The 23,641-nt window shown below is 37.5% G+C and overlaps 1 long non-coding RNA gene across 1 annotated transcript; it reads left to right on the top strand.

Annotated features, from left to right (window-relative positions):
• The first annotated feature begins 1,276 nt into the window (after positions 1–1,276).
• LOC118764268 lies at positions 1,277–23,197 on the top strand. The gene is made up of 4 exons (XR_005000068.1): positions 1,277–1,290; positions 2,171–2,174; positions 13,338–13,343; positions 23,076–23,197. It is a non-coding gene; the product is annotated as an uncharacterized LOC118764268 (long non-coding RNA).
• Positions 23,198–23,641: the final 444 nt, after the last annotated feature.

The following is a 23,641-nucleotide window of genomic DNA, read 5'->3' as shown; positions in this document are numbered from 1 at the left end:
GAAAGAAAAAGGTCAATAAATACTTGCCATTACATTTTTAATCAACCAAATATGAACCATTTTGTTGCACAATGCGTCTCGATCTTTTCGTTAACTTGAAAATACCCTCTTCCCAGAACTGAGGTGGTTTCATGGCAAAGAATTAAGAATTCATCAAGGTATCTATTTACGTCATCAAGGAATTGAAATTTTTACCATTAAGACAATTCTGCAGATACCTGAATAAGTGGAAATACGAAGGAACAATATCTTCTGAATATGGAGGGTGAGCAACACATCCCAGCCGAGCTGCAACGATTTTTGTTTGGTTTCTAAAACATCAAGTGTCGAAAATGAACTTTCTTATCTTCTATTTTAAAGTGTTACAGAATTAACAACGGTTATAGGAATATAAACTTTCTTCCATGAAAAGATAGCTTAAACTGTGCTCTAAATGGAGGTGTAGTCAAATCCTGTTTTATGGACTCAAGCATGTTCTAAAATAAGTCGAATTTAAGCTACTATAAATCGGCTCGAACTTTCCGGACAACCCAATATTTTATATTTTGTATAAGATTTATATTTTATGTAAGAGTTGATACTATGTACATGCATACGAACATGTTTTCCTATCAACTTAATCTACAAGATATATATCTAATTATCTGTGAAGGTCCATGACTCAGTGGTGGGAACGTTGCGCTCACAATTATGAGACTGTGAGTTCGATTCCCTGAGCGGGGTTTTGTGATTTTTGAGCAAAACACTTTATTTCGCGTTGCTCCAGTACACTCAGCTGTAGAAATGGGTTGCGACGTCACTGGTGCCAAGCTATATTGGGTTTTGCTTTTCTCTTGAATAACATCGATGGCGTGGAGAGAGGAGGCTTGTATGCATAGGTAACTACTGGTCTTCCATAAACAACCTTATTCTGATTTGAGCCTAGGAGAGGAACCTTCTAGGTGCAGTCGTAAGGACCACACCTTTCTGACCAAAGTGGGTTTTTACTCTTTACCTATTTATCTGTCTACCTCCCTACACGATTACAAAATACTGAACAAGCTATATGTTTACCAAGTATATATATTTTCCGTTCTCTTTCCGTTTTTTCTTTCGTCACAATCATTTCTGTCGAAGCGCGTAGGCTTGAAACGTTAAAGATTTTATTATTCTTCCAGAGCGTTAAACTAATACACCTGCTTGTTGCTCCTTCACCAATCTTCGTCTTTTATTTTCTAGAGAACAATGGTCCAGTGGTTAGAGCAGCGGACTCGCGGTCGTAGGATCACGGTTTCGATTCCCAGACCGGGCGTTTTGAATGTTTATTGAGCGAAAACACCTTAAAGCTCCACGAGGCTCCGGCAGGGGTTGATGGTGACCCCTGCTGTATTCTTTCATTACAACTTTCTCTCACTGTTTCTTCCTGTTTCTGTTGTACCTGTATTTCAAAGGGTATTTCATACTCACACACACACTCACTCTCACGCACACCATTTTTTCTTACTACCAATGTACCTACATACATACTTACCAACCTACAAAATTATCTACTTATTCAAATAGCTACTAAGCAACATATTTGCCAACAAATATATCTACAAACTTACCAAACTAACAGTCTACCTTAAGCACCCTACAAACCAATGTGCAAACCAATTCACCGATCTATTTATCTTTCTATTTATCTAACAGCCTGCCTATTTACATTCATATGATACAATCTATCGATCTTCTACTCTAGCGACCTATCTGAGGGTCGCATTAAGGTCCATAGTGGCCTTAAGCATTAAAAAAAGTGTTTGCCCGATACATAGGTAATTCAAATTATAGATAAGCGATAAAAAATATCTAAGATGGTTAGGATGGTGCACTCAAGAAAGAACTGGAAGCGTATTGTGACTAGCGTTGTATAACAACAGCACATAGTCATGTAAATACAAGTGATACAAATGATACAAAATTGTCAAACTACTTATTCAATTATCAACCCATAAACCTACTAAGACTCCATAACATCACAATCACCTACCTACCACACGATCAATCTATGAACCTTTCAAATTTTATGATTACCAATATACAAACCTCAGTTATCAAATAAATCAACAAAATCGTTCTATGTGATCACTCTGATCTCAACGGCTCTCAATCAATTTTACCTGTGAACCCCATTGATTACTATTCTGCTCAGATGGGTCCTCACAGCTATTCACTGTTTTTAAAATCATATTTTTTCATAATTAAATATTATAAGGAGATTTTTTTTCTCTCTCTCGTTTCAGCTCAGAGATGCGACCATGCTGATATACAAGGAGTTCAAATGTTTTGTATAAAGCAGAATTATAACTAGTTCATTGCACATAAAGTTAACAACGGGTGTCTTAATTGGACCCTCAAGGATCATTACGGACTTCAGTTGAGGACCACTACTCTGTGTGCTTAAAATAACAGGAACCCGGCCCGCTAATCTCATTCTACCGCCTTGAAGATCATGTTACGCAATGTTTTCCTTACATGTGAGGGAAAATATACGGTTGTGTGTGTAATTTATTTGATAATGTCCTCATTCAGAGGTGACACAGGCTAAACAACCACAACAACGACAACAAGCTGACTACCCAACAATCTGGCACCTATAATTTCATGTGTATGCGCGTGTGTGTGTGAGAGTGTGTGTATGTATGTGTGTGTGTGTGTGTGTGTGTACGTGTGTGTGTGTGTGTATTTTCTGTCTCAATAAAACGACTTAAGCTAGATCTTTTTAAGACGAACACCGTATTCCTGTATGTGACCGGTTAGAAAAAATTGTTAAGATATTTACTTAACATGAAATCAATGGTAGTCTTAATACGGAAATAAAGAATCTTTATCCACCAATACGGTGTTGAACACTCGTCCTCATTGTTGGATTTTTATTATGTGTATACCGTTAAGGTAGAATCGACAAAAGAAGTACTGCATACATTGAGAAATAAATATTAGTTAATGTGTTCACTATTAAGATAAGTGCTACTACGAGTTTCTTGCCATTGAGACACTTAGGCGGACGTTTATAACGTGCCTTGCGTTGTGAAGCATTTTCAGGCTCTGAATCTGCCTAACCACGTGTCTCGATAGCAATAAACTATTAGTAGCCTCTCATTTTAATACTGTGCACGTTAAATATAGAGCTCGAACCCGTACAGTTGGCGGTCGTGGCAAGAAGACGGTATGGGTTAGATCCCCTGCTTGCAATATATATCGGGTGGAATTTGCATCGAATAGCCAGCAGGAGGAGGGATCCTCCTGGGGTTAAAAACTGCAGTAACATCGGTTCCTTCGGAATAGCGATGTTTAAGTGGCGATAAAAATTTCTTTCAATTTTTATTACTGTTTTCATCTTCTATAGATATTTTCTAATTACACACACACACACACATACATATATATATATATTCTTTTATTCCTTTAGTTGTTTCAGTCATTTGACTGCAGCCATGCTGGAGCACTGCCTTTAGTCGAGGAAATCAACCCCAGGACTTATTCTTTGTCAGCCTAGCACTTATTCTATCGGTCCCTTTCGCCGAACCGCTAAGTTACGGGGAAGTAAACACACCAGAATCAGTTGTCAAGTGATGTTGTGGGGACAAACACACACAAACATGTCCACACGCATGCATAAGATTTGTGGGTTACTCTCAAACAGCAGATGGGTGTGTTTATTGACAAGGTCCCAAATTGTATTTAATTTGCTTTGCGGGAAGGACTGTTTCAACGGAGTCGTGTCTCTCCTTTACCTTCGAAACACGGAGTAGACGAAGCAGAGGCGGCTGAAGAAAGGGAATATTCCTTGTGTTGTATGTCTTGTACTTGTTTTTCCGTTGTTTAAAAAATGTTCGTTTCCATGGTTTTGTTTTTATGTTTTCTCATTGTGTTCGACGTTTTTTTTTTGGTGTAGGTACGTACATATATGTATGTATATATGCATATGTTTTCTTTATTATTTTGTTATTATATGATCGAACGCCACACATCCACTTCCAAGTATTATTTATCAATATATATATATACGACGGGTTTCTTTCAGTTTCCGTCTACCAAATCCACTCACAAGGCTTTGGCAGTTTCGAGGCTATAGAAGAAGACATTTGTCCAAGGTGCCACGCAGTGGGACTGTACACGGAACAATGTGGCTGGTAAGCATGTTACTTACCACACAGCCCCTCCTACGCCAATAGTTGTGACTGTTGAAAAGGTTGCAAGACGCAACGAAAATAAGTGGAAAGTTTACCGGTGAGTGTGTTAAATTATAAGCCACTAAAAGAGAAGGACTCTCCCCAGACACAACAGAATATGCTTCAACACATGAACTCACATAAAGATTCTTGCAACCAAACCCCAAAAAGAAATATATATATATATAGATATATATATATATATATATTATATATATATATATATATTTATAATTATATATATATATATAAAATTTAAATAATGAGGGTGATAAATTTAATATAAATTTAATTAACATCAATTTTAAACCAGTAGCCTAGCATATAGGAAAATCTGAAAATTCAGAAAAATTGTAATACAGAAAATGTAATACGTATTATTACAATTTTTCTGAACTTTCAGATTATATGTATATATATATATATATATATATATATATATATATGCTCGCATCTGTATAGATAGAAACTGAATCGGATCAAAACTGGTCCAAATTAGAAAAAGAGGCTTCCTTTTGAGTTCATCGTTATTACCGAATGTAGACCCTAAATTATTTATAATAAACTGCAGTAGGTTCCACAACAACATCATTATGGCTAATTGATTGAATTAAGGCAACTATACAGACGCCATGGTCTATTCTGCATTAATGCAAAATAGACCATGTATATATATATATGTACGTGTGTGTGTGTATAGGGATTTTTTTAGATTAAATTTCCAGTTATTTCGTTTTATTTTGATTGTGGTTGTTGCTTTCATCATCATCATCATCATCATCATCATCATCATCATCATCATCATTATGGTTGTGGTGGCTTTGCGTGATTTTTGATGCTCCTTATTTTTTCTGCTGTTCACTCCCTATCCCCATTTAGCCCCCACTCCACGGTATAGATTTATATTTTGGAATTTAATATAACCATTTCTCTGATGATGGTTTTCGACCGCCATTTCCAAATACCAGCATCCCTCTCTCTGTTTCTCTCTTCCTCTCTCTCTCTCTATTTGCCTGTTATCTGTTTTTCTCCCTATCCATCCATCCATCCATCCATCTCTCTCTCTCTCTCTCTCTCTCTCTCTCTCTCTCTCTGTATATATATATATATAATATATATATTATATAATATATATATATATATATATATACATATATATACATATATATATATATGTATATATATACGTTTATATATTTGTGTATATGTACGTATATATATACATGTATATATATGTATACACACATATATATATATGTACATATATATATACATATATATGTACATACATATATATATATATATATATATATATATATATATTATATATATATATATATATATATATATATACATATATATAATATATATTTAGATCACTCTGTAAGGAAAATTTCAAAGGAGACCTCTAGTATATACACAAAGATTGTAGTAAGATGTTTTTTCACACCCACACTGATAGTAAACAGATGTAGAAGCCGGGCTTTAAGAGCGTAATAAACCTGTTCTTCGTCAAAAAATATTCATTTTCCCAGTTCCCAAAGGCTCTTCCCCCGAACTCTCTCTCTCTCTCTCTCTCTCTCCACTGAAACATTCGAGCATCTATAGAGTTCTTGAAAATTGATACACCTTGATATAAGTGCACGTTTTCAATCCTGATATAATCCAGAATTCTTTTGAAGCGTTTTAAGTTACATGTTGCCATTCCTTAAAGAAGTTAAGTAAGGCTGGGAAAATATATATTGAATGAAAGAAATTAAAGAAAAAGATAATAATTTGAACAAAATTCAAATACAAATAAACTTGATCAAACACGATTGCCCGATTTTTTGAAAGCTTTCGTATTCTTCTTTTCTTTTACCGTGTTTTTTTTTTTCAGTGTAAGTTATATATTTATTTATTTTATTTTCATTTATATAGTTATTTTTGAGAAGTGACGTATACGTTTTCGAATTGAAGAAAAATAAAGATTGTCTTAGCTTCTGAAGTTAACTGCGTATTTATATATCGATATCTCTGTATATCTCTTCCACACTTAATCTCACTTTAAACGTGTGTGTGTGTGTATGTGTGTATGTGTGTGTGTGTGTGTACGAAATACATGCACGTACACAGACACACAAACTAAGACATATATACACACACTGAAACAAAAACACACAAATACATATATATATACTTATGTAATATGTACATGTATGCATACTCACACACACTAAGACATACACACACACTAAGACATACACGCCCACACGCACGCACACATGCACACACTGAGACATATATACACACACACATATATACTTATGTAATATGTACATGTATGCTTACACATAGACATATGCACACAAAAGTGTGTGTGTGGATGTTTGTATGTATATATATACTAACACACACGCATGCATAAGTACTCGCATATACATGTATATATGTATATATTTTTAGTATATATATATATATATATATATATATATATATATATATATGTGTGTGTGTGTGTGTGTGTGTATGTATATATATATAATGTATACATGTATATATATACTAAATATATATATATACTAACACACATGCATAAGTACACGCATATATAAGTATATAACCGTCCTTTCAGCCTCTCACTCTCTCCTTCTCTCTCTCTCTCTCACTTTCTCTCCTCTCATCTACTTCTGTGTATTTGTTTGTTTATTTTTCTCCACGCTCAACCAACATCTCGCTATCATAATACACTAACAACACCACCTACTATGAAGAAACGTTAAAAAGAAAGTCTTTGATGTTTCGTTTTCCTTGTTTTCTTTTACGCTTTTCTAAAATGCAAACTGCCCAATATACAGGGTGTGACTCTCTGACTCTAAGGAATCCGGTGTCTCAAGAATACACTGAAAGAAATTAATAATGCGAGTGTGTGATTCTGCCAGAGGGTAAACTGAAAATTTTGCGGAAATGGTTAGTTCTTTCATCTATTCTGTTACTTGTTTCTATCATTTTACTGCGCCCATGCTACGGCACCGCCCTGATGGGTTTTAGTCGAACAAATCCACTCTGGGAGATTCTTTTGTTTGTTTTATAAAACCAGACACTTATACTGTTGGTTTCTTTTGCAGAACCATTAAGTTACAGAGGCGTAAACAAGCCAACACTGGCCGTCAAGCAGTGCTAGAGGACAAACATATGCACAAACACACACACACACACACACACACACACACACACAAACACATACATTCACACATGCACAAACGACGGTCTTCTTTCAGTTTCTGCCTACCATATCCACTCACAAGGTTTTGATTGGCCCAGGGCTATACCAGAACACACTTGCCCATCACGGTGGGTTACCCCTTGAACCAGGTAGTTAGGAAGCATGCTTCTAACCACAAACCCCGTTCAAATTTTTCTTGTATGTATTACAGTAAGAAGCTAGGCTTATATAACTCGTTGAAAATTACTATTTTTAAATCTGACAACGAGGGATATTCAGCAACAGTACTTTGGAGTAAAAATTCCTCTGCACAAAACAATTATTCTGCGCTGATGAAGGGAAATAACCCGGAAATAGCGATACACAGATATTGTTTTGAACTGAGTTGGGGTGCTAGATTCCCTTGTTCAAAAATATAAGGATACAGATCATGTCGTATAGCCAGCTGGAGACGATGTCTCATGGGGCTAAATTACAGCAATATTCGTCCTAAACCATGGCTGTCTTGTTATGTTGGCAAACAATTTTTACCTATATAGCTCTTCTATAGCTGGTACAGTTGCCCCTGTACTGATCTCATGTTTCATTTAAGTCCCAACAGATATACTTGACCCTCCTACGTGTGTTTCGATAATTTTAAGTTCACAGTTTTTTTTTGATTTTTTTTTTAAACTGCCTTTAAGAAACAAAGAATAATGCAACAAAAAAGGGAAAAAAACAATGTAAATTCCTTCTAATATTCGTTTCTACTTTAGGCACAAAGCCTGAAATTATGAGGGAAGGGGTCAGTCGATTAGATCGACCCCAGTACGCAACTGGTACTTAATTTATCGACCCCGAAAGGATTACCGGCGAAGTCAACTTCGGCGGAATTTGATCTCAGAACGTAAAAACAGACGAAATACCTATATCTTGACTATCCACAAGGGGCTAAACACAGAGAGAACAAACAAGTACAGACAAACGGATTTAGTCGATTATATCGACCCCAGTGCGTAACTGGTACTTATTTAATTGACCCCGAAAAGATGTAAGGTAAAGTTGACTTCGGCGGAATTTGAACTCAGAACATAGCGGCAGACGAAATACCGCTAAGCATTTCGCCCGGCGTGCTAACGTTTCTGCCAGGTCGCCGCCTTAAAATTCCTTCTAATGTTGAGTGACTAATCCCAAGAATTAAATAAAAAATAAATTGGAATAATGGGTCGAAATGAGAAATAACTCTTTACGGCCAAGTAACTTGTTATACGGTTCTAAAACAACAGTATTGGAAAGAGTACGATAGAAAACACTTAATGGAGACAGATATTAGACACAGGTTCTTTTATGTGGTGAGAATCTTGCTTCCTAACCACATGGTTCTGGGTTCAATCCTACTGCGTGGCACCTTGGACAGATGTCTTTCATTGAAGCCCCGGGTCGACCAAAGCCTTGTGAGTGGAACTGATAGACAAAAACTGCAACTGAAAATTATGTGTGAGTGTATGGGAAAGAGAGTCCTGGTGTCTGTGTTTGCCCCCCCCCCCATCACCGCCTGGAAACCGGTGTTGGTTTGTGTATGTCACTGTAATTTAATGGTGGGACGGGGCAATGAGACTGATGGAATAAGTGCTGGGCATTAAAGAAAATCAAAAGTAAGTAGCGGGGTCGGGGTCGATTTGTTCAACTAAAATTCTTGAAGGCGGTGCCCCAGCATGGCCGTACTTCAATGACTGAAACAAATGAAGGACATAAATAAAGATTAGACAATTACTCAGGCTGGATGTTAACTCTTGAAAAGTGTATCGTATACGCACTTACACACACATACATATACACACACAAATAAGTCTGCATTGAATCAGCGACTCCACATTGGCGGCACCAAAGCGGCTGCGGGAAAATGTCTCATACACTCGAATATTGTTGATGCTGATTAAACCAATTCTATCTGTGCCATTCCTATATTTTTACACATGGTTCAGCTGATATTGCAATATCGAATGTAACAATATCGAGGCACATTGGGTAAGTGTCATCTTTTTAAATGGTAGATGGTTATGTCTTGAGGGAGATGTGGTTGTTCTTTTTAGCAGATCGAGCGTCCACGTAAATATCCCCGTCATTGCCATGTGCTTCAGTAATTGTCAACAATATGTGTTGCACGGATAGAATCGTCAAAGTGAACATAATCATACGTGCTGAGATCTGACATGAAAGAGAATCGGTGTGTGCCTGTGCGTGTGTGCCTGTGCGTGTGTGTATGTGTGTGTGTGTGTGTGTACGCATGCTTACTCACACGCACGTACACACACACACACACACGCATATAATGTTGCGAGGAATTGATATTTAAAGCGTTCCAATAGACTTGGACGTGTGTGTATGTGTGAGAATGCGTGTGCGTATTCGTACCATTGTTTGTAGTAGTGGTGGTGGTTGTAGTAGTAGGGTGATAAGAGTAGTAGTAGTAGTAGTAGTAGTAGTAGTAGTAGTAGTAGTGGTCATGGAGGTTGTAGTTGTGTTATTGTTGGTAGTGTTTGTGGCGGTAGTAGTAGTAGTAGTGGTGGTTGTGACTGGTGTTGGAGACGGTAGTAGTAGTAGTAGTAGTAGTAGTAGTAGTAGTAGTGCACCCGCATACCGACGCACGCCTCTGACGATGCGTGTATTCATTCTTAACACGTTTCATCCGACCTGGATATATGCTTGTGCATGCGTGTATGTGTGTGAATGTATTTGTGTGTGTGTGTGCATGTGTATGTGTGTGTGCGCGCGCGTGAGAGAGAGAGAGAGAGAGAGAATATCTGTGTATGCGTACGCGTGCGCAAGTGCGCATGTGTGCATGTGCGCATGCGTGTACATGCCACTCTTTGCATAACCTTTAAAATCATGCCTTTATTTTATCATCTCACATTTTCATAACTAGCTTATGAGATCACATGATTGTCATAAACCGCACTAAACCGGCATCATGATTACTGTATTAAAACCGATGTTTGCCTTTCTAATTACCATCAATCCACGAATCAACCGATTGTATTTCGTCGCCATCAATGGTTGATATAAACGCTGTCAGTATGAATGTAACAATGGCGGCCATAATGGTTCGTCAATTATCAAAGGAAATTTCGGAATATATCAATATAACATTATGAGAAGCGTCGTGTATTATCATCAATAAACCATAGCGATAAATTTGATAAAACATTCACCTATCTATCTATTTCATATATAGTGTTTGGTGTATGTGGGGGTGTGGGCGTGGGCGGAGCGGGGGCAGGAAATCTAAGTGATTTTAGCGCATAACTGTTGGAAATCTGCACCGCAATAGCAACGATAATGATGCTGAGGTGGGTGGTGGTGGTGGTGGTGGTGGTGGTGGTGGTGGTGGTGGAGGATGGGGTGGTGAGGTGGAGGAAGAAGAAGAAAGAGAAGAAGAAGAAGAAGAGAAAGAAGAAGAAGAAGAGAAAGAAGAAGAAGATGATTATGATTATCATGAAGAAGATGACTACGATTATGATGATAAGGATGATGATGATGACGATGAGGAGGAGGAGGAGAATGGGAGTGGTGAGGTGGAGGAAGAAGAACAAAGAGAAGAAGGAGAATGAAAAGAAGAGAAAGAAGAAGAAGAAGAGAAGAAGAGAAAGAAGAAGAAGATTATGATTATCATGAAGAAGATGACTACAAGTATGATGATGATGATGATGATGTCGACGGCGACAACGACGACGTCTGCAAGAGTGATGATGAGGTGGAGGAGGAGGAGGAGGAGGAGAAGGAGGAGAAGGATGACGAAGATAACGAGGGTAAGGCTGAGGGTAAGTATGATTATGAATATTACCACAATGGTGGTTGTAATATGATTCATGTTTCTAGTGATAAAGGAAGTGTGAAGTGCAGCAACAGCAGCAGCAATGGTAGTAGTAGTAGTAGTAGCAGTAGTAGTAGTAGTAGTAGTAGTAGTAGTAGTAGTAGCGGCAGCAGCAGCAATAGTTAACATGTAGTAGTTGATTGATGTTTGGGTTTTCTAGCAAGAAAGCAATCGATTGCGGTTACATGCTCTTAAATGATGACTCGAGGTCAGCTCTGATCCCGTTAATCCTAAATGACACAGGCAGGTAGTTGGTCGATATGTAGAGGTGACCCATCCAATAATTTATAGAAGCTTTCTCACCTCAAAGAGATAAAAAATAAACATATTCATCAACAATAACCATATTACAGTTCTGCATTATCCAATCGGTAAGGAACCGACATAAGACATCAATGCAGGTTTATAAAGCTTAACAATTCACTTTGACACTGCCTACGGCCATAATGTATTGGCTAAAGTCCCTGGTTAATGCAGTGCTGTTACTTATAAGTTTTGAGTTCAATCCCAAGGTAAGGCACTAAGGTGAATCGCAGGACACTGGAAGATGTAGCAAAAGCAACAGTCAAGATGAGGACACCACTTCGACTAATACATAATAACCATATTTTATCTGTACTTCAGCTAGCAGCAACTGAAATCATCGTATCATGTTGCCGTCGGTCGTTATCACCAACACCACCGTCATCATCTTCAACACCATCATCACAACAAGGTCATGTGCCTCTACAGATATATATATTTATGTGTATTTTTAAATGGTGAAAATAATTTTCCTGTTGCTATTGCTTCAGTTTCAAAATGCGGTTTAAGACTAAATTTTTTGCCAAACATGTGTCCTGTAGTTTTGATATAAAGCATAAAAGGCTCAGTTGCAGAAAGAGGTGTTGTGTAACAAATGAGCTTAAGTAATTAATTAATTAAGTAGCTCATTAATTAGAAAGTGAATTACAGAAGAGAATTACCACTGTTGAAACGAAGTACACTGTAATAGTGCGTGTGATTCTAATGGCACAATGACCGTCTAGAAAAACAATAATATCTATTTCTAGAGAAGGAATTACGTCAAAACACTTACGAAACAAATATATAAATGGTATGACAGTGTGGTTAAAAAACTCATTTGCAATCATGTGTTTGCGAGTTCAGTCCCACTGCGAGGCACATTGGGTAAGTTTCATCCACAATAGCCTTGGGTCAACCAATACTTTATGAGTGAATTTCGTCGACAGAAATTGTGTTGAAGCCCCTCATGTATGTTTGTGTGTGTTTGTGTGTATGTGTGTGAGCGTGTGGATGTGCGCGCGTGTGTCTGTCTGTATCTATGTATATCTTTGTGTCTTTGTAGGATTTTTTAAACATCTAATGGCTTTGAGGTCCATCGGAATAGAAACAAAATCAGAGGGGACCCTGGCAAAATATGGTTCAGAACCATTGATCTAGACGAAAGTTCTTCTAGAAAGATGACTGATATATTAACAAACATTCGTCTGCCTGCCAGTTATTTGCAATGAGTGAATAACAACGAAAGTCGTGCGCTGCCTTGGCGACCAATAACAGTTACATTAAACAGAACCACAAGAAATACGTATTTTGCTTCAAGTATGACAATTCACTTGACCAACATATAATTAATTATGCAGTTGACCAGAAAGAGATACAGGTGTCCGATAATGTAGTATGTTTAGGATAAATTTATGCCTTTATGCTTTATTCCAGACTGCTGTCGCAATAATGTATGTACATGAACGGAATTATACATTTTATCCAGTCAAACCACTGCAAAATATCTTTTACTCGCTTCAGTCACTAGATTGTGGCCATGCGGGATACAGTCTGAAAGGGTTTTAGTCGAACAATTCGACATCAGGACACATTTTAAAGCCTGGTACTTATTTTTTCCAGTTCTTTTGTCGAACCCTAGAATACGGCGACGTAAACAAACTAACACCGGTTGTCAAGCGGTGCTAGGCGACAAACACAGAACTCGCGCGTGCACACATGCGCGCAAATACACACGAGTGCATATACACATACAAGACAGTCTTCGTTCAGTTTCCATCCATCTACTTCATTCACTCATAAGGCTTTGGTCGATCTTGGGCTATAGTAGAAGACACTTAATCAAGGTGTCACGCAGTGGGACTGAACCCGGAACCATGCCGCTGGGAAGAAAGCTTCTTATTTCTTTACTACTCACAAGCGGCTATACACAAAGAGCACAAACAAGGACAGACAAACGGATTAAGTCGATTATATCGACCCAAGTGCGTAACTGGTACTTAATTTATCGATCTCGAAAGGATGAAAGGCAAAGTCGACTTCGGCGGAGTTTGAACTCAGAACGTAACGGCAAACGAAATACCTATTTCTTTACTACCCAAAAGGGGCTAAACACAGAGGGGACAAACAAGGACAGACAAACGGATTAAGTCGATTATATCGACTCCAGTGTGTAACTGGTACTTAATTTATCGACCCAGAAAGGATAAAAGGCAAAGTCGACCTCGGCGGAATTTGAACTCAGAACGTAACGGCAGACGAAATACCTAATTCTTTACTACCCACAAGAGGCTACATACAGAGGGGACAAACGGATTAAGTCGATTATATCAACTCCAGTGCGTAACTGGTACTTAATTTATCGACCCCGAAAGGATGACAAGCAAAGTCGACCTCGGCAGAAATTGAACTCAGAACGTAACGGCAGACGAAATACCGCTAAGCATTTCGCCCGGCGTGCTAACATTTCTGCCAACTCGCTTATTACTACACAGCCTGCGCCTATGGTGAAACATACTAAATTTGTTTTTCCACAAAATATACTTGTAAAACATGGATACACCTTATACACCAGCTCGTACAGTACTTCATATTCGACATTTCCCTTCCGATCCCCATGAGTTTACTAAATATGTAGAAATAAGATGTCGAGCCCTTTTGAACGGTTTACATCTTTCCTTTCTGACAAGTTGCTTACAAACTTGAAGACTTGTATCCTGTCAAAAGTAAATTTTATTTTGATTAACTTGTACATCATAGGATGAATAATTTGGTTTTCAGAGCGGCATTTCTCAGAAAATTTATTTCTAATCCCAGATGTTCTTTTGAGCTTCACTTTCTTTAATAGAAACGCTAGTTTTAAAAGCAACATCACTCTTTTAACAAACCTTGTTTTAAGAGGCTCGGCCAGTATTAGATTTAGTTCGTGTGTGTGTGTGTGTGTGTGTGTGTGTGTGTGTGTGTGTGTAAAGGAACATCTATCATCTTTTGGTGTACAGATCTTCAGTGAAGTCGCCTCTTATTTATATTTCAGCTGTCTGGTTAGCTAGCTGTGATATAAACCACAAAGAGACTCTCGTTATTCTGATGCCGAGTTGTTGCTTTCGGCCTCACCTATTCTCATTACGCACGTACATGTATGATATAAAATAATAATAATAATAATAATAATAATAATAATAATAATAATAATAATAATAATAATAATAAAAATAATAATAATAATAATAATAATAATGATCATAATAATAATAATTATTATTATTTTATTATTATTATTATTATTATTATTATTATTATTATTATTGTTATTATTATTATTATTATTATTATCATTATTATTATTATTATTATTATTAATATTATTATTATTATTATTATTGCCTTTGCACAGCTTCTAATGCTGGAGATGTACTCTGGTGTCAGCTGTTCACTACAAGTGAACTAAGTTAACATATCTTAATTTTCGAGCACCTTCCGGAGTATTCGAACGGTTCCAAGCAGTGCTGTTTTCTGCCAGTGCTCCACTCTTTTTGCAGTCCCTATTTGTTCCACGTGCTTCTCAGGATTTTTGCTCAGTGTTTTCCAGGGCTAACTTTTTCACCCACCACAACTGCTTAACTTCCCAAGCTAACCTCTTATATCGCTCAACTTTTCTTTGTTTCATATCGCATAACTGGTTGTCAGCTGGGCATGCTATATCTATGATCCAGCATGGTTTGTGTTCTTTCTCAATTAAGACTATGTCTGGCTTCCTATTTTCTATCTCATGGTCGCACTGAATCATAAAATCCCATAGGATCTTTGCATTTTTATTTTCGTCGATGCCTTCGGGTTTGTGGTCGTACCAATTTTTTGCTATGTCAAGTCCATACTTGTTGCAAAGTGTCCAATGGACAAGCCTGGCTATATTGTCGTGGCGTCTCTTATATTCCTTCTGGGCTAGTGGCGTACATTGGCTGGTAATATGCCATACGGTTTCACCATTTTGTCTACAGATTCTGAACTTTTCACTTTCTGATGAGTTGTCTGTTTTGTGTATTATAAAGTCTGTTGTTGGCCCTTGTTTTGGGCAGCACATATTAGAGCCTTCGTTTCCGGTTTTCAATCACTTTTAGTTATCCACAGCCATCTTTTTTCTTTGTCGGTCTTATCTTCAACATCCCTATGAAATTGTCCATGCATTCTTTCTTTACCCACCTATTTTCTGTTTCATTCGATTTCAATTGCTTGTACAGTGCTTTATCTTTGCAATCTTTCATCCTACATAAGTCTGATCTTCTTCTAATAATAACGGTTCTGTGGTATTTTCACATGCCATACTATGTTGTTTTCTTCTGCTCTAATGCTGTGTTCGCATCCAATAAGTCCTCTTCCTCCTCTTTTTCTTGGTACATATACTCTGTCTGTGTCAATTTTTGGGTGGAGTGTCCCATATATAGTTAGCAACTTCCTTGTCTTTCTGTCTAAGCTGTTTAGTTCGTCTACTGATATCAGCACTGAAGGTATACACTGTCTCAACGAGGGGATAGACTTGGGTTTTATCTTTACTATGATTTTTGAGGTCATCTATGAATAACAAATGGTTGACTTTTTGTTGGCGGGTTTTGAATACATACCCAGCTTTTGCTTTCCTCAGAATCAGTCAGTAGTATCAAGCACATCACAAAGATCAGTGGGGACAGGTAGGCCCCTTGGATGATGCCCCTCCTAATTTCTACAGTCTCTAAACTTCTTCCGTATGCTGTCACGTCCGTCCTCCAATCGACATACTTTCTTCTGCTAAAAAGTTATTATTATTAATATTATAATTATTATTATTATTATTATAATTATTATTATTATTATCATTATTATTATTATTGTTATTATCATCATCATCATCATCATCATCATCATCATCATCATCATCATCATTATTATTATTGAGTGAGAGAGCGGAGACACTTGCTCATTTCTCAGGTTGACCCTCCAGTTCGTGGTCAAAGCTTAGTCCTACGCTGCCAGTATAGTGGTCTCATGTCTTATTTTAATGTTCCTTTCATTAGCCAATCCCACCTATTTTTTCCTGCAACTTCTGTTGTGGCTTCATGGAATTGAATGTGTAGTCCCTTCTTGAGAAATTCTTCTTCAATTCCTTTTTCTACTTCTTCCTTTTCCCTCTGCTCTCAATACTCCCTTGTTCCTAACTGCCACTAGCAAGGTTTTTTTACTCTGGGCTAAGTATCTCATTAAGCTCTCGAGTTCGATACGCACGCAGTCTTCCACACTTATCAGTCCCCTTCTTCCATTTGATTTCTTCATGTTTAGGTCATCAGTGCCTGCACGTGGATGATAGGTTCCATGCAACGTTAGGAGCCTTCTTGACTTCCTGTCCATTTCTTTTAACTCCTATTCTGTCCACGTCAGGATTCCAGAGTCATAACGAACTACTGCGATTGCGCGCAAGTTTATTGCCGAAATTGTGTTTCTGGCATTCAGCTTTGAAGCCAATATTTTTCTCACTCAAGGCGGCGAGCTGGCAGAAACGTTAGCACGCCGGGCAAAATGAGTAGCCGTATTTCGTCTGCTGTTACGTTCTGAGTTCAAATTCCGCCAAGGTCGACTTTGCCTTTCATCCTTTCGGGGTCGATAAATTCAGTACCAGTTACGCACTGGGGTCGATGTAATCGGCTTAATCCGTTTGTCTGTCCTTGTTTGTCCTCTTTGTGTTTAGCCCCTTGTGGGTAGTAAAGAAACAGGTATTTCGTCTATGTGGTTATTATTTTTCAAGATATTCTGAATATATGTATTACTGGTTATGCATTTCTCGGTATATTTCTCACTAGAGAATATATATGAATATATATAGCATTTTGTTTTCACTTGTCCATTCGTCTCAGCTTTCTCTATACTACTTTCAAATTTTGCTACAAGACCAGCATTTTCGCGACTGGGTGCTAATCATTTGCATCGACTCCAGGATTTTGTATTTATTTTATCGACCCAGAAAGGACAAAAGGCAAAATCAACCTCGGCGGAATTTGAGCTCAGAGCATGGAGACGGGAGAAATGCCATTAAGTATTTTGCCCGGCGTGCCAAGATTCTACCAGCTAAGGTTCTGCCTTTGAAATATATATTAACACCTCCCTAAACAACAGTACATTTTCATATTCATTTAGCACCTGCTAAAACATTTAATATAAAACATATACATGTTATACTTGTGGAAACACTGGTGTGTTTTGATGCATTTTATATGCAATGCTTAAAATTTATATTGGAGGCTCAATGGATCCTCTAAGGTATTCTACAGAGAGAAAAACTATGAACTTTTGTCAATAATTCGGCTGCATTCGTACCTCTCTGCCTTTCCTCTTGGACAGCGTGATAGAATATCGCTCTTTGTCTTTCTGCTGATAAACATTTATATTGCACGAGATATCATTGAAACACGGATTGGCATCCAGATAAAAGTACTTACCTTTATGTTAACGTATAGAAATATTGATTTTCGGGTACCTTTTCGCCTTAAAATTATCTTATATTTCAAAATATTATTATTCCAAACAGGGATTTGTTTTAATATTTATTGAATCCGTAGCTAAACCTTATACACATGCGCAAACACACTTACATACACTCACACACTACATTCACACACATTCATGCGCACACGCAAGTATTTCTTAGGTGAGCTGCAAAATCTCTAATATGCATACTAACAGAAGAATTAAGATTAATTCTGTGAAAAATGGTGATGGGTTCTAAGAATAAAAGTATAGATTACAACAGCATAGTGTTGCATTCAGAATCCTACAAAATTCTACCATACTTTCGCTTTTCTACTAAGAGAGTGAATTTGAAAAATGTGTAAGATGGTAAATCGTGATATGCTCGGTGAACAGTGAGTTTAGTCTTAAAATGCTCTGATGGATTCGAACATGAATATGCTAATAGCTGTTGGGCTTTGTTACAGTACAACTTCTTTACAACAAATGTGCGTTCATAACACTATCGGGTCACTATCGCAAGGGACTCTGGAACTCCCTGTGTTTGAATATCGTTGTTTCGTCAGAAAGAGGTACCCCAGCCTGATGACTCTAACAAGGGCAAGCAATCTAGTTTATAATTTCAACGAAAATAATTGCTTGCTGATCCGGGCTGATATCTGCCAACCGATAATAAATCATATATGCACGGTGAAAAGCTAAAATCAAAACGATGTCTTGCATATCTATTCATAAAACGTTTCCACAGATTCAAACGTGGCTATGCTAATGACTGGTGTGTTTCCTGGGAGAACAATTCGTTTATTTCATGATCTCGTCTTTGCCTGAAACTTCCAGCTTTTTTCGAGGTTATTACTTAAGTATACTGCAATGTAATCCTGTGCACCACGTAATACAGGTGTGTATGAAAATTAATAGTCTGGGAATCGCAATTATATATGTTGAAACAGTTGTCAATAGATGTTTTTGGCGGATTTATAAATAAAATGGTGACATCTGCTAAGAAGATGAATTCTACACGTCTACATGACTTTTTTTCTTTCTGTTCATGCTTGTTGCATACACCTTTGACAGAAATTTTAATTAGACTACCCCAGCAATTTCTCATGTTGAATGTTATAAATACAGACAACGACAGAAAACTTGTTTTGTATTTCTCCCTGTGGAATCTTTCCTACATATGTCTTTACATATTGCTTTCACAATGATGTTGTACTGCATACTAAGTTAGTGCTGCATACTGACATTTTGTATCAGCTGCTTATACCATTTATGATGACATCTCAAGAAGATTTAATCGATATGGGAATTGCTGAAGTACATTCGCCCACCACTTCTTATGTTGTAGCTACAAGAGACAATATATGCTTCTTTGAGTGCTCATTCGCAACACATAATACATTACATAAGACAATTGTCTCACTATCGTTCTCGTAACCTAGATAATAACATTAGGGTGAAATCATACGATACACAAATGCTAAATAAATTTGAAAATGTACTGTTGTTTAGGGAGGTGATAATATATATTTCAAAGGCAGAATCTTAGCTGGCAGAATCTTGGCAGTCTGTCTTTATGTTCTGAGTTCAAATTCCGCCGAGGTCGACTTTGCCTTTCATCCTTTCGGGGTCGGTAGATTAAGTACCAGTTGCGTACTGGGGTCGATGTAATCGACTGCCCCACCCCACTCCCCAAAAATTACGGGCTTTGTGCCTAGAGTAGAAAAGAATACTGTACCTTACTTTTTTTGTTAGTTATGCGATATTCTCACTTTTAAGTTTATCGCAACGGATTTTCAATAGAAATCAGGGCCAGCCCTGGAAGTTGCTGCGTTTCGTATAGAATGCGTTTTCATGTAAACGATGTGATGTAAGATAGAAACAGTGGGATGAACTCCACAAAGTCTGCATCGGTTGTCACATTTTACGGCTTTTCCCGCACTCTATTCCTTTTGTGCATCAGGTACTTGGGTGATATTTCCTATTCCTGGATTGCAAACGCATACCCTTCAAAGATGGCGGTAGTAATCCGGCTATTCGTCCATTATAAACTGCTTTGATGATCAATGTTACTAACATCTCGGAGCTTTCTACTAACATATCCATGCATAGTCTTCTGCTCATATAGGCTCATCCTTCCATCTGATGATATGTTGCGGTAAAGTCATGCGACTTCTTTAGGCATGTACTCTAGGTTATCAAAGGAGTGTTGCTTAAGGTGCTGCCTTCCAAGTCTTATTATGTTATCAGTTTTATGTACGCAAACTTAGTCAAGGGATGAACTTCGACGCTTGGTGGTTAAACGATGTTGCCAAAGGGATATGATGCGACATTCAAAGGTATTTTGGATCGCCTTGTTTACGTTTTAGGTAGGTGCGGTATATGTATGTATGTGTGTATATGTGTCTATGTGTGCATGTGTGTATGTATGTAAGTATGTATGTATGTATGTATGTATGCATGGATGGATGGATGGATGGATGGATAGATGGATGGATGGATGGATGAGTGTTCTCTACAGTTTTAATTCTTTGAGTTCTTCCAATGAGAAGGCACACCTGCACTGGACTGTTGCTGTTTCACTGATCTCTTTCATTTTTGTGCTGCACTCACCCACTGTCAGAACTCCAAACTGCAAATAATGCGCCATCCTCCCACCGAATTCCGTGGCTTCTTATTTTCTGATGCTCCTGCTTTCAACTATGCCATGAGTGTTAATAGCAGACAATACTTTATTGAAGTACATTACAGCTAAACTTTATACTAAGTGTGGAAGGATACCAGAAAAATAAACGTGTTAGAGGGGCTGACTATTTCTTTCGCAAATGCTATGTTCTTTTCCTTTTCTTTTTATCAGAAAACTCAATTAATTCAATAATTTACCGTATTCGATAACATAAATGAGCATATTAGAAGCATTCTAATTTCAGCAGAGCATATTCAGGCAATCAAGCATTTAGTGATTAAAACATGGAAAACAGGAATCGAGAGGAGGGTGAGTTATGAGATATCAATTTTAAAAGAAGAAGAAGAAGAAGAAGAAGAAGAAGAAGAAGAAGAAGAGAAGAAGAAGAAGAAGAAGAAGAAGAAGAAGAAGAAGAAGAAGAAGAAGAGGAAGAAGAAGAAGAAGAAGAAGAAGAAGAAGAAGAAGAAGAAGAAGAAGAAGAAGAAGAAGAAGAAGAAGAAGAAGGTTCTAAGGGAAAAGTTTCAAGCCGGGTCTTTAGAAGGCTTTCTCGATAGAGAACCTAAGCAAGACTGAAAATTCCCCAACGTATCAATCAATTCAACAACAATATGAAGAAGTGCAGTGACTAGAGAAACTGCTTATAAGTTGGTAAGTGCCTGGATTGTTATAGATTTATCCAGCTATCAATGGAATACAAGTTTACTTTGGAATTTCATTTGATTTCATCATATATAATACATTTGTTTTCAGATATTTGTTATTTTACTTACTTTGCAATTTAAAAAAAAAAATTCATTGGTGAGCTTACAAATACAAACACATAAAACATGTCTCCTCCCTCGGCCCCACGCTCTTCCCCTCTCTTCCCCCCTTCCCCTCTCCCCCAGTCTGAATATTTACATGTGTGTATGTGTGTGTGTGTATGTATGTGTGTGTGTGTGTATAGACAGATATAAGTTTTCTATAAAACTGTATATACACCCCCCACACACATATATATATATAGTTTTATACAAAACATACATACATCTATATATATATATTATCTCTCTCTCTCTCTTTCTATATATATATATATACGTACGTATATATACATACATCTATACGTCTACAAATGAATAAAAATACATATACATATATACATGAATATATATATTTCTCTCTCTCTCTCTCTCTCCTCTCTCTCTCTATATATATATATATATATATATATATACATATACATACATATATGTATGTATGTATGTATATATATATACATACATATATATAATATATATATATATATATAAATTTATGTATATATGTATGTGTGTATGTATGTATGTGAGTATATATGTATGTATGTATGTATGTATGTATGTAAGTATATACATACGTACGTACGCACATATGCATTCATACCTTCAATTAAATATATCAGCCGGCATTAAAAGTATAATTTCTTTTGTTGCAATAATGTGTCTTTGTAAATCTATTTGTAGTTTCTACTTGAATCAGTCTCTTGTATAGTTGTGGGCCATTGATTATTTCCAAGTTACTCTTCATTAATACTTGTCTTGCGCTTCAAAACCAAACAGACCACGTCTGGCGGTGTCTTTAACTAATAACGCTTCACTTGGCTAACACTGTGTTTTTGCTGTGTTGAACAGGAGATTCGTAGCAACGTTACAGTTCAGTTAATTTGAATGATATGTCAGACACGTGTCTTTTCTTCGTTTGTTGGTGTGACGAATTTTCTTTATATTCTTCGTTGTTATTATAATTCTTATCGTCTTCTGCAAGGTTATAATAGATGTCAGTCGAGTTGTATTCGCTGAGAACAACAGATCTCAAACGGTACGACGCTGATTGTTGAAAATATGAAATATTAAATATTATTCAATGTTTGAAAATCCAATTCATGCCTGAATACAATTATATGTGTCTTTCACAGGTGCAGGCGTGACTGTGTGGTAAGAAACTTGCTTTCTCAACACATGGTTTCGAATCCTGTCCCACTGCGTGGCACCTTGGGCAAGTGTCTTCTAATATAGCATCGGGCCGACCAAAGCCTTGTGAGTGGATTGGGTAGACGGAAACTGAAAAGAAGCCTGGCATGTGTGTGTGTGTGTTTGTCCCCCACTACGGTTTGACAACCAGTGTTAGTGTGTTTACGTCCCTGTAAATTAGCAGTTCAACAGCAGAGACTAATGGAATAAGTACCAGGATTTAAAATGTCCCGGAAAGTTCCGAGGATGAGACTTCCTGGAAAATTCCGAGCTCTTCCTGGAAAGTTCCGAGGGTTAGACGTCCTGGAAAATTCCGAGGGCTGATATTTCCTGGAAATTTCCGATTGTGCGACACCAGACCGGGTGTTGTGAGTGTTTATTGAGCGAAAATATCTAAAGCTCCATAAGGCTCCGGCTGCGGGGTGGGGGTGAACCATGCTGTACTCTTTCACCACAACTTTCTCTTACTCTTTCTACCTGTTTCTGTTGTACCTGAGGGCGGACGTTTGTCGATAACATCGACTCCAGTGTCCAACTGGTGCTTATTTTATCGATCTCGAAAGGACGAAAGGTAAAGTTAACCTTGGTGGAATTTGAACTCAGAACGTAAAGGCAGACGAAATGTCGCTAAGTAGTTTGTCCGGCGTGCTAACGTTTCTGCCAGACTGCTACCTTGCACTGTGATAATATTTGAAAATCAAAATGGTGGTGGTCGTGGTGGTGGTGATGATGGTGGTTGTGGTGACGGTGATGGTGGTTGTGGTAATGATGGTGTTTGTGGTGATGGTGGTGGTGATGATGATAATGGTGATGATGGCTGTGGTGAGGGTGGTGATGGTGATGCTAGTGGTGATAATGGTGGCGGTGGTAGTGATGATGGTGGTGGTGGTGGTGGTTGTTGAGGTGATTGTGATGGTGGTGGTAGTGACGGTGGGGATG

The sequence above is a fragment of the Octopus sinensis genome, linkage group LG7 (genome assembly GCF_006345805.1).
Source record: "Octopus sinensis linkage group LG7, ASM634580v1, whole genome shotgun sequence".
In the NCBI taxonomy this organism is placed as follows: domain Eukaryota; kingdom Metazoa; phylum Mollusca; class Cephalopoda; order Octopoda; family Octopodidae; genus Octopus; species Octopus sinensis.
This window is presented reverse-complemented; position numbering and strand designations above follow the sequence as displayed.